General features: G+C 36.0%; 1 pseudogene; it reads left to right on the top strand.

Moving 5' to 3' along the window:
* Window positions 1-5,109: 5,109 nt before the first annotated feature.
* On the top strand, window positions 5,110-6,292 carry LOC103555731 (olfactory receptor 52B2-like; annotated as a pseudogene).
* The last annotated feature ends 4,385 nt before the right edge of the window (window positions 6,293-10,677 follow it).

Below are 10,677 nucleotides of genomic sequence, written 5' to 3'. Positions count from 1 at the left end.
AGTCTCTTCAGATATTTTTCAGGCAATCCAAGGCTTCTCTCTTTGTATATTTATTACATGTTTTACAAATCTCCAAATGCATGCAATGAATTGTAAAATGTTTTATTTGTACCCCCAATTGACTATAAACTCTTTGAAATCAGAAGCATGTGTTATTCATATTTGTATTCTCTGTGCATTACAAATTTCCTGGCACGTAATGAATGTTTTTAAAATGAATGAGAGCATAATTACCTAGCTGAAGTTAGAACATGCATCTCTATGATACAGTGAAATGATCAGCTAACTTAGTCCACAAACCCAGTGACTAGTAGGCCAGTTCCTCATAAAAGCAATTTGGTGTCGTGGGTCAAATAAGCCTCTGATCACAGTGCTTCTTACTTCCCACATCTTTGCTGTACCTCAGAGACTAGGAAAAAGACAAGAGTAGGAGAAAGTAGGCTACTCTTGATTTTCTCTTCTACCTGTCTTCTGACCATCCACAATATTAGGAATTATAACAGAATGTTCATGCCCAGGTTAGCAAAATTGGAGTAGTCTCTTGGAGTTCAGAGTATTGATTCTCATTCTTTCATACATTTTCCAAAAAGGTCATATACACTCCTTTCCTCAACCACCACCTACACTAATTAGTCTCACTTCTATCTCTCCATCCTAGAACTCTCTTTTGAGTATTAGAAGCATAAATCCACCTATCAACTGGGTATCTCCTCCAGAATGTGGAACTCCCACTCACACTAGCTTTTCTTCCTATTCTTGTTCCTTTTCTTGGGAACTAGATTATGATGATCCCATCAACTTAACTGAACTGGAAAACCTGAGGAATTCTTCAACTTCTTCCTGTCTGGCCTGATCCTCAAGAAGTTATTGGTTGCTACTCATGTTGATTGTATCACTAAATGGTTATCTGGAATGTATTTGGAGTTGTATCAGGATTCAAGTCCTATCATCATTGTTTTATAGCTGTGTGAACTTGTGAAATTTATTTACCATTCTTAGTCCTCAATTTTTTAATCTGTAAAATAAGAATAGAAATAGTACCCCATAGGGTTGTTGAGAATATTAAATGGAATGAACTATATATATAGCACTTAACACAATCCTTAGCTCACAGCATGTATCTGAGAAATACTTCATTAATATTATTAGTATGGTTAGTTTTCTTTTTAAGATTGCCTCTACCAATTGCTTATGTCCCTTATCATCTTTCATTGCAGATATTGCATTAGTTTTCAATTGATTTCAATATTTTACACTTTAACCTAAACTATAAATTGGCTCTAAGTTACGTATTCTAAAATGCAGAATCAATCATACTACTTTCTGTAAAATACTTTCAAGTATTTTTCATTACTTACGGAAATGTTTTACATAGAATATTCTGTAGGAATAGATATCAGACATCATAATGGACATTTTATAAAAAGTTCCATGGTCAAATAAGCAGGAAAAATTCTGAAACACTATGAGTCATACACATGGCTGTTGAAGAGAAGTCTTGAGTTTGCAACATTTCTCATACTATGTGACTATAGATATTTGTGTCTATATCCATATAATTTTTTTGATAACCTATCAATTTACATCTCTAAAATTACCTAGTGTTCTCTCAGTAACAATTTGGAAATCACAGGACTACAGAGTAATTTCTAAGCTAAGTGTTAATTTAATAATCTGGTTCTAACTTACTTTTCCATTAGTACTGAAAACACTTCATCATATAGTAACAACACAATGTATAATATAATAATATTGATAATAATAATTTCATCAATTGCTAATGTTTAATAAGAGCTTACTCTATGCTAGGAACCAGGTTAAGTGCTCTGCTGCATTAGCTCATTAAATCCTCATACAACCACATGAGATAGTACTATGGCTATCTCTGTTATATACATAGGGGCACCCAAAACTCAGAGAGGATAAATAATCAAGACCACACAGCTGGCAAAAGGTAGAGTCCTTATGTCAACTCCTCTTTGAAGTCTGCCAATGTTCCCAAATCAGAGTTATCCATCTTGTCCTCTGGTTTTCCACAGCAATGACAATTATTGTTTCAACTGAATATTAATTACTCTATGAAAACAACCAGAACTTGAGTTCTGTGAGGCAGAGAATATGTCTTATTTGTGATTCCAGCATCTAGACAGCATTTAATATGTATATTTATAGATTGACTAATTTGAAATAAATGGTGAAATTGTTGATCTCTGGACTCTTCACTGTTAAATATTATCTAATTTTGTGACTGAAAATCATTTGTGCACACACACACACGTGCACACACACACCACTTAGCTCCTTCTGACCTACTATTTCTTCTATATCTCCACAGGTTTCCATGTACATTGAGATTTAGCAGGTGTAAGCAGGGTTTTTAACAATCTATGTATTGACTAGCAGCAGCCCAAATCCACTTTGTGTCCATATGTTAGCCAGAAATATGGAGTCATTAGCAGATGTAGTTTGCATAGTCTGCTCCAGGTAGGGTATAGTTACCTTAGTCACCCTCTCTCGTTCCTGAGTCAGTGATCTCTGGAGACTGTTCCTGCTGGGGTCTGCTTCTGTCTAATTAAACCAGATGCTCCCGAAAGACCTAGTGGGCTGGTAGCTCTGTTCTCACCCAAAGAATTCCTGCAGATGAGGTACAAATACTGTGCTATTTCACTCCAGAATCTGCATCTGGAGGCTTCTTTCACACGTTGGGGAAGAACTTTCTCTTGAACTGGGGTAAGTTTCTGGGGAGGGAATAAATGCTTGGTTCTTGTGATTTTTAGGTTTTCCTGTTACAATAAACTGTTGATTCAGACAAGATCTTCTCAAATCCTCTGGATAATGTAGTATAACATACACTATCTAGTGTATACATCTTGGCAATTTGAACTGCTGCAGACATTTTTTACTATACAGGGTTGGGATTAGGGCTAATTTTTTTTGCAGAGTATTAAAGTGGCTTTAAAAATATTGAAAAATTGAAAAGTGAGTACATTAAAATTCATGACATTAGGTTAAGTTTAATCATTGATAAGGAAAATTAGAATTTATTATAATTTTACTGGCTTTAATGGAAGAAACTCATAAATAATATTCAAAATAAAAGGAAAAATTTAGCCATTAAAAAACGTGTATGTAGGCTCATTTTTCCCCTTGCCTTGGGCTCCAGTATGGCTCACTATATCATTTTCAACCCCATCTTTATTTAAAATTCTGATATTTGTTCATCGTGGATATTTTGTATTAATTTCAATTTAAAAAAGATTGTATTAAAATATTATTAGTCTTATTTACTGACCTTCTTGGTACACACGTGCATTTTGTGCCTGAGGTACACTCACTTGTCTCACCCAAGGAGACTCAACTTTTGGAGGTCAGAGCTGAGAGTCACAAAGAAATGGAGCCCCTGATGATGTCTTGAATCTTTAGATAAACTTGACACTAGAAACATATTTTTCAGGAGCAAAACATTTCCCTTTACGCTCAATCCAAAATGGGTTGGATTTTCTGTTACTTGTAATGTAAAATGTCCTAACTGATACACAGAGAAAAATAAAAAGTTATCTTATGCATTTTAATCTTAAATTTGCTTTTTCACTTAACTATATGCCATGGTGAATACTCCTTTTTTGAAAACGGAAACAAAACGTTCTATTTTAACATACGTATCATAATTTGTTTATTGCCCTATTGATGGATATGGTAGTTATAACACACATTTCTTTTACTATTGCAACAGTATAGCAATGAATATCTTTATAAATGTATCTATATGTTCTCATACTGTGCTACCAGCACTGGGGGCTAATTGTTTTTCTTGTTTTCCAATCCCACACAGGAAAACGACAATATTTTAATATGATACTGATTTTCATTTCTTTAAATTTTGAGCATCTGTTCATACGTATATTGGCCATTTATTTTTCTTGTGGATTGCCTACTTTGATTCTGTATACATTTCATAATTTTTCCTTATTCATTTATACCAATTTTTAGTATTTAAGGATCTTGAACTTTAGTGTATTACATGCTTTGTAAGTTTTTCTCCTAGCATTTTTATTTATCCTTGATTGTATTTTTGCATAATTACATCATTAAATTGTTACTGTCTATGAAATATGGTTTTCTCATCTTAAAGGCATTTCCAACCCCCCAAATATTTTCCTATGTTTTCCCCTAAGAACTTTATTTTAATTTTTAATATTTTTGTAGTTTTATTTTTAAAATGTACAGCTTTAGTTTATCTGGAATTTCTATTTATTTTCCGAGTGAGATGGGAACTAATTTTATTCTCTAACAAATATAACATGGTCCAATATCCCAATACCATTACTTGAGTAGGCCTTCCTTTCCCCACTAAATTGATATGCTACTTTATTACATTTTAAATTTCAAATATGCTAGTTTCTGAGCTCTTTATTAAGTTGTAATGATCCACTGAATAATAATAACTAGCATTTATTTAGTGTTTCTATGCCAGGCACTAGACTAGGCAGTTTACAGAAAGTATTTAATTAAATCATTTCAAGATAAGTATGAATAGTTTATTTTCACAGATAAGGCTAAATTTTTGAGATGTGAAAAATGTGCATTTTGTTAACAATCAGAAAGTTAGAAATCCAGAATTTGAACCTAGGGAGGGCTTTCCATATGATAAATATTTAAGCTGTGAACTGGAAGATCAACAGGAGTTCAACAAGCACCAAAGGTAGAAAAGTATGTTTCAGATTAAGAGAAAGGGTTGAGCAAACTCATGAAGCTTGGAAAACCCAGATTTTGTGTGGAGAATGGATTGTAGTCTAATTTAGCTTTGATAGAGTGCCTAAAGAGGATTAAAGCTAGAGAAGAGAGTAACAGCAAGATTGTGGAAGGCTTTGCATGTTTAAGAAGTTTAGGCTTTATCTTGTCATCAATAAATCACTATATAGAGGTTGTAAGAGAAAACACAATAAGATTTTTGTTTGGGGCATATCACCAAGGCTGCAACATAGCTGATGGATGTAGAGTGTTTGAGGATGGGAAGCTGGGCGATGGGGAGACCAGATTAGTGAGGATGCTATTGCAACAGAACAGGTGAAGGATGGCCAAAGCCTGAGTAGGAGCATGTAAGTGAGAATGGTGAGGTATGTATGGATTCTAGGCATTGCTGAGTTGTGTTCAGGAACCTATGTTTATATTTATGTTTGCAATGATAATAGAGGAAGTGAAGGCATAACATAATATACTCTACTTCAAGGCATTAGTGATTGATTTCATTATCTAATGTTCAACTTTTAGTGAAACTTACGGCGGGTTCTGCCCACTGACTCTCACTTTCTGTAGTGAAAGTACTCTGAAGTACTCTAAAGCAGGTACATTTTGTGCTAACCTCACCACCTTTCACCCTGCCCTGTTCATCTTACTTGGCATCTCAGGGCTGGAGAATTACCACATCTGGCTTTCCATCCCCTCCTTTGTCATGTACTTCACTGAAATCTTGGGAAACGGAACTCTTATCCTTGTTATTCTCAATGAACACAACCTCCATGAACCTATGTATGTCTTCCTATCCATGCTGGCTGGCACTGACATCCTGCTATCCAGCACCACTGTGCCCAAGGCCCTAGCTCTCTTCTGGTTCCCTGCTGGAGAGATTGCCTTTGATGTCTGCATCACTCAGGTGTTTTTCATCCATGTTACCTTTTTGGCTGAGTCAGTAATCCTGCTGGCTATGGCACTTGACGGCTATGTGGCCATTTGTAGTCCCTAGAGATACACAGCCATCTTAACTTCTATGGAAATTGTAAAAATGACCCTGGCAATCTGGGAACGGAGCATTGGAACCGTTTTTTCTATCATACTCATGCTGAAAATGCTGCTATACTGTAGGACAAATGTCATCACTTACTCATACTGTGAACACATTGGGGTGGCCAGACTGGCCTGTGCTGACATCACTGTCAACATCTAGTACGGCTTCTCATTGCCAATGGCATCAGTTTTGGTAGATGCTACAGTCATTGGTATTTCCTACACTTTGATTCTCCAGACTGTGTTTAGACTTCCTTCCCAGGATGCCGAGCACAAGGCTCTCAACACTTGTGGTTCTCACATTAGATTCATTCTCTTCTTCATCCCATCCTTTTTCACTTTCCTGATCCACCACTTTGGCAAGAATATCCCCCAAAATGTCCACATTCTCCTGGCAAATCTCTATGTGTTAATTCTCCCCATGCTTACTCCCATCATCTATGGAGCAAACACCAAGCGAATCAGGGACGGTATGGTTCACATGTTACCTATTGTGGGGATGTCTTGAGAAAGCTCATGGTTCCTTGATAATTTTCTCCTACCAGCAGGAGAAAAGAGAACTTACCAACCAAGTCCCCAAGTTTAGGCACAGTAGTGTGTTGCAGGAGGAAGCACATGGGATTTGAAACAAAATGCATCTGAATTCAAATCCTAGCTCCCTTACTTCCTTATCTTTTGACCATGGGCAAATTCCTACCTTTTAGAAATTTAGTCTTAACCTATAAAGTAGAACCACTTGTACCTATGCTCAAAAGTCTTTGTTAGGATTAAATTGAATATGTAAACTACTTGGTATATTGCTCAGCATTTAGTGGACTCTCATGGTTAGCTATAATTCTAATTTGAAGTGTATTGCCTAAGGAAGACATTTTAGATTTGATATATATGAATTTTCCAACATTTCCAGAGGCTTCTCTATCTTCTTCTGCTTACTTTCCGAGTCTGTGTGATGACCGTCATCACCTCCAACACCATTGCCACCATAACCATAAGTTTGCTGTGAAAATTAAATTAGGTAATGAGTATAAGAGTACTTTTTAAAAAAATAATAAACTATTGAAACAGACTAAAGTTGATATTGATAACATTTTATATGTAAGGAACTATCATCATTATTATATTAAAAAAATCTCTTTACTCATGTAGAAAATGGGTGAATTGACACAGACATAGGCATTGCCCTTAGAAAGCTGGTTGTTTAAGCTGGATACATGAACAAAGAAAAAGGTATGGGGTCACATTGGTAACAGAAAATATGATATATCACACAAAAATTCAGACATTAAAAAGACAAAGCAAGGTAATACTCTATGATTCTATGTCACTTCTCTATCTATACTTTTTTTTACTAATTAGTAAAAATTAGTAATTCTTTTACTAATCATCTATACTTTTTTTACTAATTAGTAATTTTTTTACTAATTACTATTTAATCATATAGCTTTAAAATTCCATTTCTAAATTAGGATGACTTCCTAATTTATATCTCCAGCCTAGACTTTTCCCTTGAGATCCACATTCATATGTTTAACTACTTCTTGACATCTCCAGTTGTATGTTTAGTAGGCATCTCAAAATAAACATGTCTGTATTAGGATAGATTAAGCTATGCTTAATTTCACTGAATTAGCAAAACAATGTTAACTCCTCTCTCATTAAAAGTGTGGTGTGTGTCAACTGGATTTATCTCCATTTAGTGACTCAGGAATCCTGGATCTCTCCATTCTGTCAAATTGTCATATCAACATGCATTTTTAAGAGTTGCCAAAGCAGGAAACTGAGGCACTTCAATTATTAACTGCCTTGAAGTGATTCATCATTTTTGTTCAAACTTCCATTGGTGAACATGTTGTCCTAACATGGCCCCAACTCAATTTCAAGGGAAGGTGGGAAATGTAGGAGTGTTTCTGGATTTGCAGTGAGTGATAATTGTTTCTGCCACCATCTGTGCTTTTGATCACTTACTATTTCTTTGTTCCCTTCTTGCTAACTAGCACTTTTAGGAGTTAGGTTCCTACCCTTCACAGAGACTGGGAGATGGAGTGTTATCTCATTTGATATTTACATTTCAAGAGATAGTTCCCAGGTCCTTGAGAAAGACACTTCCTAGGTTGTAAAACTGGGAAGAAGTTAGGGGAAGATTTATATATGCTTCAAAGGAGTAGAGAAAAAATTTATTATTACAAGTTTTCTCAAGGAAATTCCCCAAGAAAAGGGAAGCCAGAGGCTTATAGTCAGGAGGAAAACTGTCTAAAGTTTGGAGCTAACTATCTCGGTATCTGGTTGTTGTTTTTCTTTCTAGCAGGCAATCTGGGAATGCAGTTGCATTTGTTGATGCAACCTGTTGTAGAGGAGATGTGGAGTGTGCTAATAGATGGATTTAATGTTGAGTTTATTCCTCTTGCCTCACGGGGCATGGTTGTTCATGTGAGTCATATGAGTCACTATCTTGTTTTCTCTCCCAATCATCAAAACTCTGGCACACCTACCACGGTTGCTTGACTTTTAGCTCACATCTTGGTCTAAGAGTGTATGTGCAGAAGGATAGACCTGCCTGGCTACTCCTACTGCACTACCCATTAATCATTAGGTTGATTTTCTCATGGCCTTCCACTTCTTTTAGTATCAGATATTTCTCAGTCTAAATTTACATTATTTTTGTAGCAATCTTTTGCTAATCAATGGCTCTTAATTTGTTTTGTCTAATGTTATAGATTAATTTATTGTTGAATATTTTGTCACTATTGCAGGGTTTGGAGTGGGAGGAGTAAGCTCCAGGGATTGCTGAGTTTGTTGTATTGGTTCAGATATCTTTGGAACTTAGTTACTCTTTGGAACATTTGAGACTTTCTTCATGGCCCAACAGTTTATAAATTTCTGAAAATAATGCACAAATTAACATGATGTGCATTGTCTGGTTTTTACCGGGAGTTAGTTCATTCAGCACTCATTCAAACCCACCTTTCCACAACTTTCTTCTGTTAAAGAGACTAGGAAGCTAAAAATCTTAACTTCTGAGTCTTCCTTATACCTAGAGTGGAACCTCAGACTCATTTCTTACCAACCAGATATGAGTAAGTCTGTTGAGACTCACTTTTAAATTTCTTCCCTCTTTTTGTTTGGAATATGGAATCGAATGTGGAATACAGTAGCCGTAGTTTAAAATGACAGGGTAGAAACTAAAAAGAGCCTGGTCTCTTGACAGCACAATAGAGCTGCCTTAAGGATGGAATTGCTTGATTTTGTGTGTGTGTGTGTGTGTGTGTGTATGCGTGTGTGGCATGAGATAAATAAACTCCAATTTCCTTAACCACTATAATCTAGGGTCTCTTATACACGGCTAAACACAATTCTAATTGATAATTTGTTTACTAACGTTAAGGAGGCACACCTTTCCCCTTCTTGATGTTTTGGGCCATGTGCTGGCTGGTCCATTGTCGTGACACTCCTGGCTTCTGTTCACTATCACTCACTCACGAATAGGAGGAGTATTTTAATCTGCATGGTTACTGTGAAAAAGGAATGGGCATATAGGGCTCAGTCCCCTTATTTCTTCTAGTCTCTGGAGCATGTGTTTCTATGGCTTTCACCGTATGGTAACTCTATTTGTAAAGGTCCTATGTCTGCAGGAAAATCTGAAGTTTTGAAAAGTTAGTTTGATTCAAGAGATTATTAGCATTTGGTTAATCAACAGAACATATTGAGGAAGATTATATAAAACTCTATAATTTGGCTGTTCAAAATACGTTTTTTTTTTTTACCTTTCCTACTAGTAGCCGAGGAAGGCATTCGGAAACAAGTCACTATATACTTTAGAAGGGAGGAATTATGCTTCACGTACTTGAGGGTGATGTATCTGTATAAATTATTTGGAATTTTCTGCATGGGAGGTTTGTCTATTCTCCTCTACGTATTTATTTATAACATCACTTATTTCCATCAGTATGAACTCATAGATGTTTATTTTGTACTTTAGTTATAATGCAATACTAGAACTTCTGACATGTAAAGAACTTTGAAATCTCACTCCTCTCCTTACCACAAAAAAGATGAAAAAAAAAGAAAATCCAGTAACTTTTCTTGGACCCATCAGAGAATCTACATTGCAGGGCAATTGACACCTCAAAATTTAGAGAATACAGAGAATCTGGTTAATTGGAATAGAAGCTGTTTCTGCCACAAACTTGTAGGAAGACTTCAACGGTAATTTTGACAAATTTCTGGAGGATGAGTGTGATCTAGATTGAGAATGAGAAATACTTGAACCTGAAGTCTTAGAGAGGCCCACACTTTATACCCAGGAGCCCCAGAAGATTCTCATAATAAAGATCCAAGAATTACCTGATGCCTCTGGCAAGGAGAGGGGGAAAGTTAACTTTGTGAAATAAGCCCAGAGCATTCTCCATAACAGAGGCTTTCTCTCCAGGAGAAAAGACACTATTAGAGCCCTCTCCCACCTAGGGGAAGTGTATTTCTCTGCCGCTAGGATGTCATTTAGCCTTGTGACCTTAGTTCTCTGACAGGTCCAAGAAAAGTGATTGGTTTTCAGTTTCTGCAGCTTTTTCTTGATGTAAAGATGGGAGCGACAACTTCTAACTCTCTTTACATGTTGGAACTGAAAAGTAGTCTCTCAGTTTTCTTTTACACTCAGGTCTTAGCTACATAATTTTTACTAATTTGCTACCTTTCCGATCTCTCTTATCCATTTAAAGATGTTATGTCCATCATTTCTACTTGTTCTCACTGGGAGGTTGTCTGAATTATCAGCCATTAGTGGAAGTAGAAATCTGATCTTTTGGATGGTCGGATTAGAAGAAATTCCAGTGTTTTTCTTTTGAGACTTATTTTTTTCTCTCTGAAATGTCAAAGGATCTCAGGGACTTAGCCCAAACA

This window comes from Equus przewalskii, unplaced genomic scaffold (assembly GCF_037783145.1).
Source record: "Equus przewalskii isolate Varuska unplaced genomic scaffold, EquPr2 contig_6335, whole genome shotgun sequence".
In the NCBI taxonomy this organism is placed as follows: Eukaryota; Metazoa; Chordata; class Mammalia; order Perissodactyla; family Equidae; genus Equus; species Equus przewalskii.
Note: the sequence above shows the minus strand (reverse complement) of the source record. Positions and strands in the feature narration are given on the sequence as shown.